Source organism: Molossus molossus, unplaced genomic scaffold, assembly GCF_014108415.1.
Source record: "Molossus molossus isolate mMolMol1 unplaced genomic scaffold, mMolMol1.p scaffold_m16_p_1, whole genome shotgun sequence".
In the NCBI taxonomy this organism is placed as follows: Eukaryota; Metazoa; Chordata; class Mammalia; order Chiroptera; family Molossidae; genus Molossus; species Molossus molossus.
The window spans coordinates 194,279,007-194,297,585 of NW_023425344.1; the positions used below are offsets into that span (position 1 = coordinate 194,279,007).

Genomic DNA, 18,579 nt, shown 5'->3' on the forward strand with positions numbered 1-18,579 from the left:
TAAGTAAATTGACAGTGGAAGTGCTATGAAGGCTATGGACATAGAATTTAAAAACTATCAGAGTAAGGAAATTAGGTCTGGTTAACATAATCAAAACTGGATTCCTTAAGAAAGTAATGATTAAGTTGTTATTTGAAGAAAGAGTTGGAAAATAGGAAAGGGAAGCATTCCAGGCAGGAAATAGCATGTACAAAAGATCTATGGCACAGCAAACATGGGAAGCTTCAAAGAAATCAGTGTGATTGGAAAAGAGAAGCAATGGGGTATATGATAGGAGGTAAGATAGGAATTAAGCAAAGCTGTACCTTGGAAACCACATTAAGGAATTCTGACCTTATCTTAACAGCAATGGAAAGCCACTGAAGTAATTTTTTTGTTTTAATCTTCACTCAAGGATATGTTTTTATTGATTTTTAGACAGAGAGAGAAAGACATGGATGTGAGAGAGAAACACCTAATGGTTGTCTCCAGTATGTGAGCCCCAACCTAGGTATGTTCCCTGACTAGAAATCAAACTCACAACCTTTTGGTGCGTAAGATGCCCCAACCAACTGATGAGCAACTTGGCCAGGGTCCTACCTCCTCCTTTAAAAAAAATTGTTTTTATTGATTTTAGAGAGAGAGGGAGAGAGAGATAGAAACATCAATGAGAGAGAACATCAACTGGCCACCTCCTGCATGTCCCCCACTGGGGGTTTGGCCCACAACCTGAGCATGTGCCCTGACCAGGAATCGAACCAGCAACCTCTTGGTGTGTGGGCCAATGTGCAACCATTGAGCCACACAGGCAGGGTGCCCACCTCCTCCTTTTAAACTCTAGAGATTCTCTATATTCTCTTTCTCCTTAAATAATGTAAAATCTGGTTTTCCATAAAGTTTAGACCTCAGCCCTACACAATTTGTTTCCTAAAAGACAAATCTAATAATAAATTCCATAAATTTAGCTATTAGTTCTCAGTAGCGGTCTATCATCATATATTAAACTCAAACGATAACTTCTCAATTAATTCTCAGTCTTCTTAACTGCTGAAAACTGCTATATAGATATTTAAACTTATCTCAAAATTAGTTCTACATTATTATACGTAAATGCTACTGAACTGTATACTTTAAACTGGTAAATTTTGTTATGAGAATCTTCAATTTAAAAAATTTAGTTCTACCTTTGCACTTCTCTTTTTCTACATATTGAATTGTCATCCTTCTGATCTTAAGTACTTGGAGTTTTGTTTTTTTTGAATGTCTCCTTTTACTCATCATATCGAATCAATTCCCTAGTCTTATAGAGTCTTCCTTCAAAATATTTCCCACAATTACCCTTGACTTTTCATTCACTAAGTACTTGTTCAGGCCCTAACCTCACACCTATTGTAACAGATTTACTTTATAAAATTCACTTTATACCTGGTCTGTCCGCATCCAGATCTATATGCTTTCATCCATGCAATACAGAACCACCAAATTATCAATTTCTTTTAGGAAGCATGCTTTCATTGTGTCACTTATCAATTCCAAACTCTTCAATAAGTCCTCACCAGTCCATGCAGTGCTGGCTTTTCCTAAGCTATAAGTTTCCAGAATGCATTGAGGTAGAGAGTAGGTCAAAGGCTCTAGGAGCTGGTGCTGCCAGGATGCAAAGTTAGTCCTGCACTATTTAGCCCAAGGAAAAAGAACATGTAATCCCAAAATAGAAAGGCAGAGGAAGTTAAAGTGAGAAAAGACCAAGGCATTACATCTTACAAAATGAATACATAGCATCTGGCACCAAGTATTACAATAAATGAAAACTTAGTTTCTGAGACTCAATTTCCTCATTTATAAAGAATGGATGATGATATTACCCATCTCAACTAAGTATTTTTTGTTTTTTATGAACTATAATAACTGTGAAAACACTTTATAATCTCTAAAATACTACAATAAAATATTAGAAAGGTATCTCTTATGTTTGAACTTCTCAAATTAACACAATACTAACAATGTAGTGTCAAAACAGTAGTGCTAATATTCTATTTACATTTTTCTATTCAATAAAGTTGGAAGATCTAATACTTATTTTTCCCCATGTAACTTTAAAAAGACATTTCCATGTTGTATTTTGTTTATGAGGGACTCTCTCTCAGCAGTCGCAATCCTAAAGAGTTGAAAATCAAATCATCTATACCTTGAATAGGAAAAGTAAACTGAGTGAGTAAACAAAGCAGGAGATAGGGAACATCAGAATATACCTAAAACCCCCAGACCCCTCTCTCAAAGCCTCTCAACCCTCTTAAGGTTTTGCATCTCAAACTTGCCAAAGGTAACAATTACCCACAAAATAAAGAAAACACAGGGATAGAGCCTAGAAGCAAGGAGCAAATTATTTCATAGACTAATGATCCTTACTTTGGTTAATAACCCTCAACTGAAAGGCATTCAGGAAGTTGTCATACTGAAGAAATATTAAACCTGGCAAAAAAAAAAAAAAAAAAGGTGTGTTTGACTGACTTCTAAGGATGGAATCTTCCTTGAGCCCACAAACCCCAATCCAAGAAATTTAAGAAATATACACCGATTTACTTTAAAATGACTAGAATAAACCCATTTAATATTAGTGTATTTTTATGAAAAATAAACTACATTTTCCAAAACAAAAATTTAGAGTAGTATTGCTTTACATTTTTACAAATCTCATTAACATCTGTTTTAATAAAGACAGCTGGATTCTCTTCTTTGCTTCTGCATTCAGTCTGTTGCACTACATTGCTCTGAAGAAAATTCAACCTCACAAGATAGGTAGGTGGTAAAGCAAAAAACTTGCAGAACCCTTGAAAGTATCTCAAGTCCCCAGACCACACTTAGAGAACTGCTACATTAGATAAACTAAAGCAAAGCCTTGTTTAAAAATCAGGTTTAAACTACTATAGTGGCAATGTTGGCTAGTCAAAAAATTTGGATATACCAATCCAAAGAGTAAAGCAATAATTTTAACATTAGGGAATATTCAGTTTATGAGCACAACACTAAGAAAAAGCACTTATTAAGCAGTAGTTATGTATAAGGCACTGTATTGTTTTAAAACACAAAGAAGCAAAACCAACATCATTCCAAAAATCACATATTGTTTATTATGGTGTACTAAACCAGAAAAACAGAATGTTCACAGTGAAAATAACTGAAATAAAAAATATTTTTGGTTTAATCCAATTCACCAAAAAGCCTAAATATTATACCCCAATCCTACAGGGTTCAATTTAATCAGTTTTTACTATCAAGAATGTCTGAAGGTAAAGTCTGAAAGGAAGGGAAGATAAAAATGTTAACAACAAAAAAATTTGGAACAGAGATGTAGAACAAAAGGCTGACAAACCTATCAAGATAGTAAGACAGGCAGACAAGTATAAGGTGTGTATTGGAAAAGGGTGAACCTCCATATCTCATTGTCCAAATTATCTATTAACCTTCAGGATACTATCAGAGTACATAGGAACAATTTGTTTTTTGTTTTCTTTCTTGAGTAGTTCTAGTTGTAAAGATTGACATTTTATTACTTTTACTGTTTTCTCAGATCTTCAAACAGCAAAGAAAAAATTATTTTTAAATAGAGTAAAACTCATTCTGTCTTACAATTACTATGAGTTTACAGAATCCTTTTATAAACCTAAGACACATTATGGGATCTTAGTGATTTCAGTTTTCCTACATCTTGAAATATTTTGCTAATTCTATCATCTTAGATTTCACCATTGTACAATTATTCCCAACCATGCTTAAAAACAAAACAAAACTAAAGTAATAAGAAAATAGAAGAGCTCTGGCCAGTTAGGCTCAGCGGTTAGAGCAGAGTCACAGGTTCGATTCCTAGTCAAGGGCATGTACCTTGGTTGTGGGTTTGATCCCCAGCCCCAGTGCTCCAGGGTCATGCGGGAGGCAACCAAACAAAGTGTCTCTCTCACATCAATGTTTCTCTCTCCTTCTTTCTCTCCCCATCCCTCCAACTCTATCATAAATAAATAAATAAATAAATAAATAAATAAATAGAAAAATATCCTCAGGTGAGGATTAAATACATAGAGGAATAATTTAGTTGCCTAGGATAATCCAAGAATAAAATAAATCATCACTAATACATTATCCTTCAATTTCTTATCTTTTTTACAGTTTATTATATCACCTTTTAAAAAGGTATGGAAGATTGACAACATCGTCTTTGTGTTTTGTGTTAAGAAGAAAAAACTTTACTTCTACCCTTTTAGGGTACATGCAGTAGCTAGAGACCTTTGATTTACACTAACAAAAGACAGAGAATGCACACAATTTGTATTAATATTTACATACACGTGAATTCACTGAAAAGAAGTAAAACTCAAAGCAGCAGTTAGGCTCAAGGGTTTATATACCACTTTAGGAAAGGGATTTGAGCTTTGAGAGACAATAAATAATAGGGAAGTAACTAAGAAATATATGAAATATAATGAAAGATAAGGGTTATTTTAGTTAGGTCTGTTTATGAAAACTCATCTCAGTATCAACTCTCCATCTCAGGTGATAAGAGTCCCTCTTTCCTTCTAGGTATGGGGAGATGGTGGGAAGGGTATGGCACAAAAGGAACTGTATGTCCTACTTTAGGCAGAGAATGGGAGGGCAGAAAACTCTTCCTACATTTGCTGATTCTCAATTGCCTTCTGCTCAAAATAATCCTTATGTCAAAGTGGCATATTTTTGAATGGCATATCCTAACCCTCTTCATCTGCTTTTAGTTTTCACTGAATACACTTAAGAACTCAGAACTTTTTATTTTCTACCCAAATAGGACAGAAGAAAATGGACAGAGGAGTCATTTCACAATTACTAGATGAACCTGAAAACCAAAGCAAAGATGGATAGCAAGCACTTCAGACTCTAATGACAAAGAAATTTGGGAAATCTCAGAGTCTTCAGATGAAATATTCAAGACAAATTTTCTCAAACTCAACAATCAATGAGTTAACAAATTATTTCTAAAAACTAAAAGTAAACAGGTATTCTCATTTAGCAGGAAGGACTTCATAATGCAATATTTTTACAAGAATGCAGACCATGTTCTTTTGCTAAAAGGATCTGTGACCATTTATCCTCCGTGTGTTCTAAAATTCAACTTGACACAGTTTATAAGTGAACAAGTGTTGAATGCAGGTATATACAATGGGACTAGAAGGATATAGATGACAGAAATATTTTCAATTCATTGGGTTGATTATTATAACTGGTGTCTATAAATCTAAAGCTGAAAATATCTTGCAATTATTAAGCAAAGATGTCTACCTTCTCTTCTACAAAATTATGAACCATCAAAGGTTTCAAAAAATTCAAGTATTTGCATTGATTATGTACAAGCAAAACGAAGACCACCCCCCCCATGCAAAATGATAAGCTAGAACTTATGAGGAAGTATTTGATCCATCGAGTCAGTATTTACAAGATAAGTATGGTCCAGGTTCATATAGGATAGCTGATGATGTGTTAACTGCACTCAGACGATGGTGCCCATTTCAGAACTGGAAAAATGCAGAATAAAAATCTAGACAAGTGACAATAAAACATCATAAGATTAAGAGATGCACATCTACAGAGATTCAGAAAAAAGTGAAAGCCAAACCAAGAATAGTATAAAAATTACAAAAGTGACAGAAGAATATTAAAGTTCTGTCAGAAATACAACTTGTGACAACATTTTTATAAGTTTAGAATTGGCTTACTATTATCCAGCAAGGAACTTTCCTTTGTTGGCAATAAAAGGTAGAACAGGATTGAACTTCTATGAAATTTCACAAGTAGAAAGCAAGATAAGTCAATTGTACATAATCTGGATTTCAAACATATTTGCTGATTCTTACTGTTCTAAGAAAAACTAGTTACTTTTCCCAGCACATTCTCAAGCATCAATGAATTTTATTCTTTTTATTTTTTTGTTAATCCTCACCAGGAGATATTTTTCTATTGATTTTTAGAGAGAGTAGAAGGGAGAGAGGGAGGGAGGGGGAGAGACAGAGAAACATCGAAGCAAGACACATCAATGGGTTGCCTTCCACACAGCCCCAACCAGGGCTGGGGACCAAACCTGCAACCCAAGTATGTGCCCTTCCTTGAACAGAAATTGAACCCAGGACCCTCGGTCTGAGGGCCAATGCTTTAACCGTTGGGACAAAGCAGCTAGGGCAGCATTAATTCATTTGAAAACCCCCGAAAAAATTAACTGGAAGTGAGCTGTAATACAAAAAGACTAAAGGAGAGGTAGATATATACTCAGTAAGAGGGTCATAACCTGTACTTGCAAAATGACTCGAAGATGATAGTCTATGATTGGTGTTAGCACAGAAAATGCTTTCATTGTATGGAAAAAACTTCAAATACAAAACATTAAGTTACAAAGAAGAATATTCTTCTTACAACTAGATAAAGAACCTATGGGAACTAATTAGAGAGTTTTGTCTTGCCCTCTAAACAAAATGTTCTTTTGCAGGGGTCTCAAAGTGGAATGAATAAAGGAAGATATTCTTTATGTAGATAAAGTTTTTAAAGAAGTGCTACATTGTGCCCTGGCTGGTTTGGCTCAGCGGTTAGAGCATTGGCCTGCGGTCCAGAGAGACCGGGGTTCGGTTCCCACTAAGGGCATGTACCTTGGTTGCAGTTTGTCCCCGGCCATGGTTGGGTTGTGCGGGTGGCAGCCACTCGATGTGTCCCTTTCACGTCGATGTTTCTCCCCTCCCTCCCACTCTGTCTGAACAAAAAAAAAAGAGGTGCTACATTGTAATAAAAATGTTCGCCAAGAACATTCAAATATGACACATATTCATCGTAGGCTTGGTATGTAATTAGATGCATAAGATGTTTTTTGCTTTTCATTTTTCTAAGTGTATACAAAGAGATTTGCTATGTTTAAATTCTTATTAAAACCTCTAGGTCCGCTCTGGCAGTTTTGCTCAGCGGTTAGAGCACAGGCCCATGGACCAGAGTCCTGAGTTTGGCTCCCTCTAAGGGCACATACCTCGGTTGCAGTTTGTCTCCAGCCACCACTGGGGTCGAGTGGGTGGCAACCAGTCAATGTGTCTCTCTAACATCAATGTTTCTCTCTCTCTCTTCTCCCCTCTCTCCCTCCCGTTCTATCTGAAGGTAAATGCAAAAATGTCCTCGGATGAGGATTAAAAATAACAAAAACTCTAGGCCCTAGACAGGTAGCTCAGTTGGTTACAGCATCATCCCAATATGCCAAGGTTGCAGGTTTGATCCCAGGTCAGGACACGTACAAGCAATCAATGAATGCATATATAAGTGGAACAACAAACTGATGTCTGTCTCTCTCTCTCTCTCCCCCCTTTCCCCTCTCACTAAAAATTAATCAATTTTATTTTAGTTTAAAAGCTCTAATTGTCTGACATTATCCCCTTACTCTTTTTTTTTAATTTTTTTTATAATCCTCACCCGAGGACATTTTTCCATTTTTTGTTCAGATAGAGCGGGAGGGAGAGAGAGGCAGAGAGAGAGAGAGAAACATCGATGTGAAGGGACACATCGATTGGCTGCCACCCACATGACCAACCAGGGCCGGGGACAAACTGCAACCGAGGTACGTGCCCTTAGCGGGAACCGAACCCGGGTCTCTCTGTACCGCAGGCCAACGCTCCAACCGCTGAGCCAAACTGGCCAGGGCATCCCCTTATTCTTATATAAATCATATGAAATAAGGTATATGATATAAAATTATATAAAACAATTTAAAATGTTAAAAAAAAATAAAATGAACCCTGGTTGTTTGCTCAGTGGTTGGCGCATCATCTTGTACACCCAAAGGTTGCAGGTTCGACCCTCAGCCAGGGCACATTATGAAAGGCAACCTATCCTCGCCTTGGCCAGTTTGGCCCAGTGTTTAGAGCATTGGCCCATGGACCAAAGAGCTGCAGGTTCAATTCTAGTCAAGGACACGTGCCTTGGTTGTGGTTCAATCCCTGCCCCTGGTTAGGGATGTGCAGGAGACAATCAATCGATATGTCTCTCTCACGTTGCTGTTTCTCTCTCTCCCACCCTCCTTCCCTCCCTCTTATTATCTGAAAATCAATGGAAAAATATCCTCAGGTGAGAATTTAAAACATAAATGGCTCAATGGATTGAGCATCATCCCATGGACTGAGAGATCTCGGTTTGATGTGTTGCAGGCTCGATCCCCAATAGGGGACGTGCAGGAGGCAGCTGATCGATGTTTCTCACATTGATGTTTCTCTCTAAAAAAAATCAATTTTAAAAAACCATAAAAAATAATAACGAAATAATTCCCTTCAGTCCTGATGATAAATAGTGATAACTATTTTTTCTCATATACTGAGAGCTAAAAGAATCCTTAAAATTGCTTTGTACAAATGAATAAAAATTCCAAACATTTTTCATAGTTGCCGAATAAATCAAGTCATTATTTATATCTTTACGACAACCTGACTGAAAAATCAAATACTTTTGAGTCCTCTGAAACAGGAAAAGATAAACTATTCTATATGGACCCTAAACAAATTTTCAATGGAAGAAGTCTTTCTGATATCTAATTTCTGCCTCTCACCTAACCAGCCTAGACTTTGATGCAACAATTCCAAGTTCTCTAAACTAGATAAGTTAGTACTATCCTCCAAAATTGTTCCCTCTTTACCTCGAAACACCCATTTCTAAAGGACTGCTCCCAATGTCATATCAGATTACTGAAGATAAATTTATACCAAATAGTAAGGCCTAAATATTACCCCATAGATATAGATTACAGATGCTTCTAACTTACAATGGGGTTATGTCACAATAAACCCACCATAAATTGAAAATATCCTAAGTCAAAAACCCATTTAGTACACCTACCCTACCAAACATCTTAGTTTAACTTAGCCTACCTTAAATGTGCTCAGAACACTTATGCCACTAGGCTGTCCTCCAGACTCTAATGTGGCTCAATACCTAAACTACCTCAGGAGTTATGCTTGCTTCCAAGAACTAAAAAGTATTGCCCAACACAAAATGAAGAGGGCCCAGCACAAAAACAAAATGATGATGGGACATCGTGTGCAAAAAGGGCCATGTTCAAAAGTGCTGAGTGCAACAGAATAATCATGCATGCCTAAAAGAATTTAATCACCACAGCCTGTAAATATAAAAGGCTCCTTCCAGTGCTGTTAGAGCATAAGCTCACCCTTCACCATTCCTTCACCAAATAAAGTTTTTGCTTTGCTTTAGGGAACTGAGTCTTGTTCTATTAGCATGAACTGGAACTTGGTTTGGGTTCCTGATCTGTAAAGGTTGGTAACACATTCGCCCACACTTAGGCAAAATTATCTGGCTGCTGCTGTCCATTATCATGAGAAAATATCATACCACCTATCACCAACCCAGGAAAAGGTGAAAATTTAAAATTCGAAGTACAGTTTCTACTGAATGCATATTGCTTTTGCACCATGGTAAAGTTGAAAATATCGTTAAGTTGAATCACCCTAGGTCATGCACCATCTGTACTCCATAACTGCAAAAGGAAATTCTTACAATGGAGAGGCTATCACCACCTTATCCAAGAGCTCAAATTTAAGATTACTAATAGGATAACTTTACTTTATGTCTTCTGATGTATAATGTGAAATATACTGTATGACTTATGAAGTTATCCTGCCAAAAATATGCCTGATCTACTCAAGGAATACAGGCAATTGAGGGTACAATGTAAACCCAAAGAGAAGGGAAGTGTTAATAAAATATAGAACGTGAATTATTCTGCAAGATCACTGACCTAGCCTTTTCAAACAGTGGATGTCATCACCAGATAAAAAAAAGGGCAGGGGGTCAATAAATTAAAAGAAACTAACACAAACAAATCCATGATTGAATACTGATAAACGATTAAAAAGGACATCTGGGAAACCACAGGGAAAATGTGAATACTACATACATAAAACAGATTGTAGGAATCATTCTTAACTTTAAGTTTGATTGTGGTATTGTGATTATATAGAAAACTGTCCTTAATCTTATGATATACATACCGACACACATACAGTACTTCAGTGTGAATTGTCATGATATTTGCACTGGGCTTTGAGAATTTTCACCAAAAAAGAATGTGAAATGGGTAGAGAAAGCAAATGTGGCAAAATGGTAATAACTATTAAAACTACAAGATAGATATGTGTTCAAGCTATTCCTCAACTTTTTAGCGTTTGGGGAAAAAATAACATGAAAAATAAAAAAAGCTGAAAGGTTCAGCAATTCTTTTTTTTTTTTTTTATCCTCACCTGAGAATATTTTTCCATTTTTTGTACAGATAGAGTGGGAGGGAGAGAGAGGAAGGGAGAGAGAGAGAAACATCGACGTGAAGGGACACATCGAGCGGCCGCCACCCGCACGACCATCCAGGGCCGGGGACAAACGTGCCCTTAGCGGGAACCGAACCCGGGTCTCTCCGGACCGCAGGCTGACGCTCTAACCGCTGAGCCAAACTGGCCAGGGCGGGTTCAGCAATTCTTAAAAACAATGTTCAAAAGAAAGGGCAACTGAGTAGTATTTCTTCAATTTTACAGGTGAGCCTCCTTGCCTCGTCTCACTTAACCATACTCTCTTAAAAAATAAAGCATATATGTCCAGTTGGTGTGGCTCAGTGGTTGAGCATCGATCGACCCATGCATCAAGAGGTCATGGATTGGATTGCCGGTCAGGACACATGCCCAGGTTGTGGGCCAAATCCCCACTGGGGGACATGCAGGAGGTGGCCCACCGATGTTCTCTCTCATTGATGTTTCTATCTCTCCCTCCCTCTCATTTCTTTTTTCTCTAAAATATCAATAAAGAAAAAAAAATTTTTTTTATATGTTTTTTTATCCTCACCCGAGGACAATTTTTGCATTTATCTTCAGATAGAGCAGGAGGGAAAAAGGGAGGGAGAGAGAGAGAGAAACATTGACATGAGAGAGAGAGACATCAAGTGGTTGCCATCCACATGACGCCAACCAGGGCGGGGGACAAATTGCAAGCGAGGTACGTGCCCTTAGCGGGAACAAAACCTGGGCCTCTCTGGTCCACCGGCCCACGCTCTAACCGCCGAGACAAATCCGCCAGGGCAAGAAAAAATATTTTTTTAATAAGTAAAACATAATATAGTGAACTGAGCACTGAATGAGGAATCAGAAGACCTAAGGTTCTAGAAATGTGTCTATTACTTCTCAGCCATGACCTCATTAAAGAACTCTCCTGGAGGCTCTTTCCTCACCTTTTTGCAGTACAAATCAGTGGGTATCAATGACAGATACAAATGCTAGATACACTTGCAAGGATATTAGCACTGATGTTTGGAAACATCCAGTGCACACAGCCCGAACTTAATTTCTAAGCAAACCAGGGCCCTCGCAGGCACGGTAAGTTTCTGCTGAGACAGCTTGAGTTGGCACAGTCATCCCCCATGCAGGACGCCTCACAAATGCCCAGAGGCGGCTTTTGTGCTTAAAAACTCGCCTACCTTTCAATGCACTGTTTAAAGGCATTAAATGATGTTAAATTTGTAAGACACAGTCCAAACTTGAAAACCACAAACATAAATAAATAAATAAATAAATAAATCGTAAGTGCGCAGAATTAAAAAAAAAAAAAAAAAACTAAAAAAGTATTTGCAACACAAAGAGAACCCCTTGGACCAAGATCTTGCAGACGCGGGTTCACTTTGCCATCTCCCTTCTCTAGCAGATCTCTCTTTAATGCGTGAAAACTTGAGACAAGTTGGGAGGAACTCCTTCCATCTCTAGGGCAGGATACAAAAACCTCAGAGTGAGATCATTCTTTCCGTCTCACGAAGAAGTGAAGCCTAAAAGCTCAATGTGAAAACTGTCTCCCCAAGCCCACGTCTTCCCTCGGGGCCCTGTTTCTGGAGACAATACCACGGGACGCCCGCGGCAGAGCAGGGCAGTCCCTGGAAGAGGAGGAGGGTGTGAGCGTGCAAGGACCGGTCCCGCGGGGCCCTGGGCCCTCCGACCGGGTCGCACCGCCGGTGGTCTCTGCCTACGCCGGAGGAGCCCGGGGAGGGCCGCTGTGAGAGGAGCACGGTGTGCGCCAAACATCCGCACAAAATGCTGGCAAGACCGAGGGGAGTCGGTTCCAGGGAGAACAGCCCAAACCAGGCTGGACACACGGGCGCACGGGCCTCGGGCGAGAGGAAGAGGAGGCGGAGGAGGAACGCAGGCGGCGGCCTGTGCGGCCCCAGCCCGCCGCCCCAGCCGGTGCCGCGTCGCGCCCGGGTCCCTCCCACGCTGGGGCCAGCGCAAGATGGCGGGCCGGCCGCCGTCGCGCAGCCAGTCCCCTTCCCCGCTCCCTGGGTGCCCTCGGCAACCCGCGTGGCCTCGACACCCGCAGCCCAGCGCCCCGGAATGAGGCAGCGCAGGCCGCGCGGGAGGGCCTCTGGCTGCTGCGGCGCGGGGCGGGCGGGGGCGGGGGGCGCTTACCGTGAACGGAGCGGATCGGCCTGACTGGGGCCCTGAGGAGGAGGAGAAAGAGGAGGAGGAAAAGGAGGAGCACGAAACACTACACGGCGACGGCGGCGGCTCCCATTGCGGAGTAGGCAGCTGAGCCGCGGGAAGGAGGGCGGGGGGTTTTCGTGGAGCCCGCGCGCTGCCTCATGGGTAGGCTCCGGGTCCGTCTCCGCGCGTCCAGGTTCCCTTTCTTCTCTCCCGCCGGGAGCCGGGTTGGGCATGTGCGCCGTGTCGCAGGCCCACGAAGGTCCGGGCGAGCGAGGCCCTGGGCCAGGGCCCGGGGCGACTGTGGGTGCCTGCCTGTCAGTCTGCAGGCCAGCCCGCAGGGGCTGCAATCCCAAATCCGGCCTCCCGAGGTGTATCAGCTAGTTTGCCCCGAGGTGTATCCGCTAGTTTGCCGCAGGCTTGGACGTGAGTCCAGGGAAAGAGGCACCACTATAAAGAAGTGCGGTGCCCAAGATGTGAAGACGTAAACCAGATCAGAAAAAAGAAGTGAAGTCAAGTTCTTTTAATAATTGGCTAATTTTGCCAAATTTGTTTCAAACAAATAATTTTGCTCGTGTCTCCTTTCATTCCTAACACTGCCATATAGATGCCTGTAATACCGGGGGAGGGGGGGGAGTGTTAAGATAAATGCATTTACGAGAACACTTGCCAAGATCATGTTTTCATATATACTCAATAAACACTGTATTCTCACCGATAATAAGGAAAGTTTCCTTTCTGCCATTCGCTTCACAATAGCAATGGCAGTAGTGGTCCAGCTCTCAAGAGTGGCCTGGATTTGAAATCTTGCTTTTTCTTAGATCTTACCACACATACCATCACTGCACCCAACATTCAGTCACTGAATACTTCTATTCTAATGCCTATTTGAATTAGTTTCTCCTGCTTCATTATGACTGCTCTAAACTCTTCTCTACTGTTTATCGTTCTAGTTGCTTCCTTGCTGATTACTGTTCCCAGATCAATCTTCCCCAAAGGCCACCCGCATCTCCCCTAGAGGCCTGATACGGCTACAAATATCCATGACATCTTTTCTCAACTGGGCCAAGGATAGCCTAACCAGCTTTCCCTTTCTTGCTTGCCTTGAAAACAAGTTTTATAGAAAAAGACATAGAATAATCAAAATAACAAACATGAAAGCTAACCGTTCAAAACTCTTGACGCATTCTTAAGTCATTATATTTCAAATATAGCTCCTAATGGTTAGCAAAGCATGTTAGAGTATGAGAGTGAACTTAAGAAGATTTCACTCTGTGTTCTAGAACTTGGTCATAATTTTAAGAGACAAAAACTTAAAGTTGTTAGCCTCCAGAGCTAGTTTAAATCCAGGGGGATGAGTCATGCCAATCAAATTTACTAGAGACTGATATATAAACCAAAATTCCAATTTATTCCTTTTTTTTTTTTCTTTTATGAAAAACATCACTGCCATAAAGACCAGAAAACTCTGGTCAACATGTTTTCATTCAAAAGGAACATTTACATGAGAATCCAAATTATAAAGCATATCTGGTAACTATGAAATCAACACACAGGAAATAATTTGGGTGATTTAACTATTCTATCCTTTCAGTTCCTCACTTGGCTTCTATAACATGACTGTTGGTTCTCTTGACTTACTATACACACTTTCCCATCATTTTTTAGGAGCTTCTCTTCCTTTGACTTCTATTTCCTGCCCCTTTGCATTCTGTACAGTCTTAGTCTCCTCACAGTACTCATTCTCCCTAAGTGAGATCACGCTCTCTGGCTATAATAGATATAGGTTATTTCCCAGCTTCCATTGCACAACTCTCTCTTGTGTTCACTCATGCAATTTGAGTGAACCACCCCCACCCCCAACTCCAAAAATGATCCCACCAGCATAAAAATATCAGAATCACCCTCTCCTCCCTTCAACCAGTTTTTGTCTCAAAAGCCAATCAGAGTGAAGCACAGGATTTTTGTATGGACAAGAGAGAAGTATTTTTTTTCTTTCTTTGGATGATAAGGTGTTCAAATGTGACTACTGGAAGAGCTACATACTTTTTTTTTTCCTACTTAGGAGAGCCAACTGACAATAAGACTAACATGTGGAGGAGGGACAGCTGGGCACAGCAATCACAGGGAAAGGAAGTGAATCCCTGAGATCATCATAAACTTTCAAGTCAAACCCAACCTGAACCCATGCTACCTCTAGACTTCTTTGTTTTATGAGTCAATAAATTCCCTTTCTGTTAAAGCTGAAGGAGTCCAGAATAAGCCACTGTAGCATAAAAAATATTTTTAGCTGAAGGCATTTGAATTCCTGAAATCCCTTATCTGCCTTAAAGGCAGAGCCTCCCACAAAAACCTCAATTATCATAAATCTTCTCCCAGGGAGCAACCAGGAAACATTGATTCATATCACTAGAGACCTGAGAATTGTCACCACACCTAAATAGACATTGTCACAAAACTATCATATCTCCAATCTATTCTCCTAAGGGCCCATTTATCTTTCCTAAATTACTTGTTTTCCCATATCTGCCCTTACCCCCTACCCTCCACCTTCTAAAAAGTGCTTTGTTTTCACATAAGTGTCCTTTTACCTCTACCCTTCACCTATTGAAAGGATATATAAACCCCAAATTCTAATTACCCCTGTGAATCACTTTTCTTTGTGAACTCCCCTACACAGTATGTGATTAAAATAGCTTTTCTCTTGCTAGCCTGTCTTTAGTCAGTTTAATTTATAAGCTCCCAAAAACTAAATCTAAGAGGATAGAGAAAGATTTTTCTTCCTGACAAAGCCTGTTTGAGTTGGGTTTTCTATTATCTGCAACTGAAAGCAACTGTGGTAGAGATGATGATTAATATTTACCATTCTTATTTTATTCTTGTGTACCCAGGAAATTCACACTTCCTAGCTCCCTTACTTCTATATTGGGCCATGTGCCCATTTCTAGCCAGTGGAATGTAGACAGAAGCAATGATTGCCCAATGTAAGCCTGACCCATAAAACTTCCAGGGATTTATAGTTCCTTTTTGTTGTTTACACATCAATCTGCCAGATACAGAAAACTCTTGAGGCTGAGGAGCTAAAGGATGGCAGCAACATGAGATGGAAGGACACTGGGACTCTCTTTTTTTTAATCCTCACCTGAGGATATGCTTTCATTACCTTTAGAGAAAGGAAGGGAGAGGGAGGGAGGGAGGAAGGAAGCGAGAGAGAGAGGAAGAGGAAGAGAGAGAAAAATATCGATGTGAGAGAGAACTACTGATGGGTTGCATCCCACACGCACCTCGACCAGGACATTAAGACTCTTAATAATTGGCATGAGTACATCCACACATTGATGGACTGATTAGAGCAAAACATAAACCTTTATTAGGTTATGACTCTGACACTTGAGGGTTATGTCAACATGAGAAACATTCGAACCTGTAGAAATATTTTATAAGAGCTTATTTGAGCCAAGCTGACATATGCTGGGGAACAAGATCTCAAATTCTCCACAGAATAACAGTTTTGCAGCTTCTTTTATGCATTTGAAATTTAGGAGGGAACATATGGAAGATTGCATGGAGGTAGGCAAAAGCAAGGTAGGGACTGGATTTCATGTTAGTTAGGATTATGTGCTGTCTTGAGGGTAGTTATTTCAAAGGTGTGTTAACCTAGATGCACAGAAACAATGGACATTTGCTTAGGCCAAATATGAACATTTTACTAAAGAAGTTATATGCCAGTTTTCAAGATGGTGTTGAAGTGGATTTTTTTTGCACCTCCTCCCAAAACCAAACTGGAAATAAAACGAAATTGTAGTACATTTACTCTGAATTACCAACTGAAGACTAGCTGAAGAGGAGACTTTTAACAAGGAAGGGCAGAAAGCAACTCGAGACTGGTAGGAAGGGAGGGGTTGCTAGAGGGACTGGCTCAGCTCCCATGGTTGGAAGGCTGAGGGTGAGGAGGGATATCTCACTGCTGGAGGGTTTTCCGTGAAAGGAGTGAGGCCTGGACCCCATGCGGGGCTCCCCAGCCCAGAGCACTAGAGCTGAGAACAGTTGCCCACATTACATCCGGTAGTGAAAGGTGGCAGGGCTTCCATCTGCCAGGGAGAGGAGGAGTCTGTCAGAGACAAAGCCACTTTTTTTTTAAACCATAGCACAGGATTTTCATTTGCAGCCATTCACCCAAGGCTTCAGTGCAGGGAGGGCAGTGCAGAGTAGAGTCACCTGAGGAGAGGCTGGGGTGGGAGGCACAGGGGGAGAAGTGGAAAAGTGGCAGCTGGGAGACCTATGCTCAGTCATTCCCCCTCCCCGCCTCCACTGCAGCAGCCATTTTTCCTGAGAGTTGCAAGCCCCTCCCAGCAGCAGTAGCCTGTGGAAAGGATGTAGTTTGCCCCACCCTCAGGAATCCCACTTGCCCCACCTTGCATCTGAACCCCTGCTGTGGAGGCAGCAGCAAAGGCCAAGCCTACAGGTTGGGACAGTTTCCGGGGACATCAGCGACTAGCTCTGGGGTAGAGCCATTCCCCCCCAATATTCCAGGAACCTGACTGTTCCCCCTCATGGAACAGCTGATAGAAACTACCAGCTTCCAGCAGCCCCTACCAGACAGCCTACTGCTAAGGTCAGGGAAATATTCTGAGACAGACTCAGATGTGTGGCTCTGGGATGGGGGAAACATCCACCACCTTCCCTGAAATCTAAACAGCACCTCCTCCTCACAGGAGACCCAGAGGTCTCATCCTCCCAATTCCCCCAAAAGCCCTTTCAGAAATAACCTTTTCAGTGACTAAGTCTGGCAGCTGGGTGCTGCATGGAGGTGGGTGGAGATGAATCCCCAGATGCCTTGGTACATTTGCTGCCGGCCCCTGGGCCCAGTGCTGCTAACTAGCAGGGCCTAAAGCACAGCTTGGCCCCTCCCACGCACAGCCAAGCCCTATGGGGTCAGCCACAAACTGTGGGCCGCTTGAACCTTCAAACAAGTTGCCAAGAGCGAAACGTGGACAGTTTCTGACAGTGGCTGGAATCAAAGTACCTCCTGGGAGGCCCAGAAATGGCATACAAACAGTCAGCCTCAGTCAACATTAGAGCAAGATGCACAGGTAGCTCCCATGTGGCATTAAACTCTGCTTGCATGAGCTCCACATTGTGTTTTGCATTATTTTTTTCTTTTTTATTGCTTTATTATTGTTTTTGTCTCTCTTGTATCTTTCATAGCTTTTATTTTTCTCTTTCTTTTTCTTACTCTATTTTATTGTCCTTTTTCTTTCTCTTATTTTTTCTCTTTCTTCTTTCATTTTTTTACCTCTTTATAATTCTTCCTTCCTTTTTTTTTTATAAGCCTCACCTGAGGGTATTTTCTTCTTTTTTTTTTTTTTATCCTCACCGCAGGACATTTTTCCATTTATCTTCAGTTAGAGTGGGAGGGGGACAGGGGGAAAGAGAGAGAAAGAAATATCGATGTGAGAGAGACACATCAAGTGGCTGACACCCACACGATCCCAAATGGGGCCGGGGACAAACTGCAACCAAGGTACGTGCCCTTAGTGGAAACCGAACCCGGGACTCTTTGGTCCGCGGACCGACGCTCTAACCGCTGAGCAAAACTGGCCAAGGCTTTCCCACCTTTTTTTTTTCTTTTTTTGTGAGCATTTTTAATTTATTTTTTAATCCTTCATGAAAGGATTTTTTTCCATTGGGTTTCAGATAGGGAGGGTGGGGGGGGGGGAGAGTGAGAGAGAGAAACCAAAAGGGTTAGTCATGTTTTAAAGGGTAAAGGTAAAAGCTTGCAAAAGGTGGAAACTGTAGAAACTGTGTTGCTTGCATGACCTTAGCTCAGCCTTTTGTTGAGTACAGATAAGGATTATCTGGATTATCTGCAAGGCAACGGATAACCTGGATAACCCAGCAGATGCCAGACGAGATAGCAAACCAGTCCTACTGCAAGGTGGACAATAGGCCAAAGTACATCAGCAGAAACTGCTAGAAGCTAAAAGTAGAGTATATAACCGACACTCCAACCCTTATTCTAGGCTGAACCCTTCTTGGCTCAGCCCACCCACATCCAGGCACATGCAATAAAGCCATTTTGCTCTACATTGGCCTTGTGTTG

At 41.0% G+C, this 18,579-nt stretch overlaps 1 protein-coding gene across 2 annotated transcripts in view; it reads right to left on the reverse strand.

The window, feature by feature from the left end:
• ZNF280D (zinc finger protein 280D) overlaps positions 1-12,572 on the reverse strand; it is a 112,572-nt gene extending 100,000 nt beyond the window's left edge. Inside the window, exon 1 of one of the 2 annotated variants that reach the window (XM_036266054.1) lies at positions 12,465-12,572. The gene's annotated coding sequence lies outside the window, so the exon portion shown is untranslated. Of the gene's footprint in view, positions 1-2,385; positions 2,456-12,464 lie in introns of those variants that run through there. The other variant, XM_036266053.1, reaches the window with a different exon arrangement.
• Between the last annotated feature and the right edge of the window lie 6,007 nt (positions 12,573-18,579).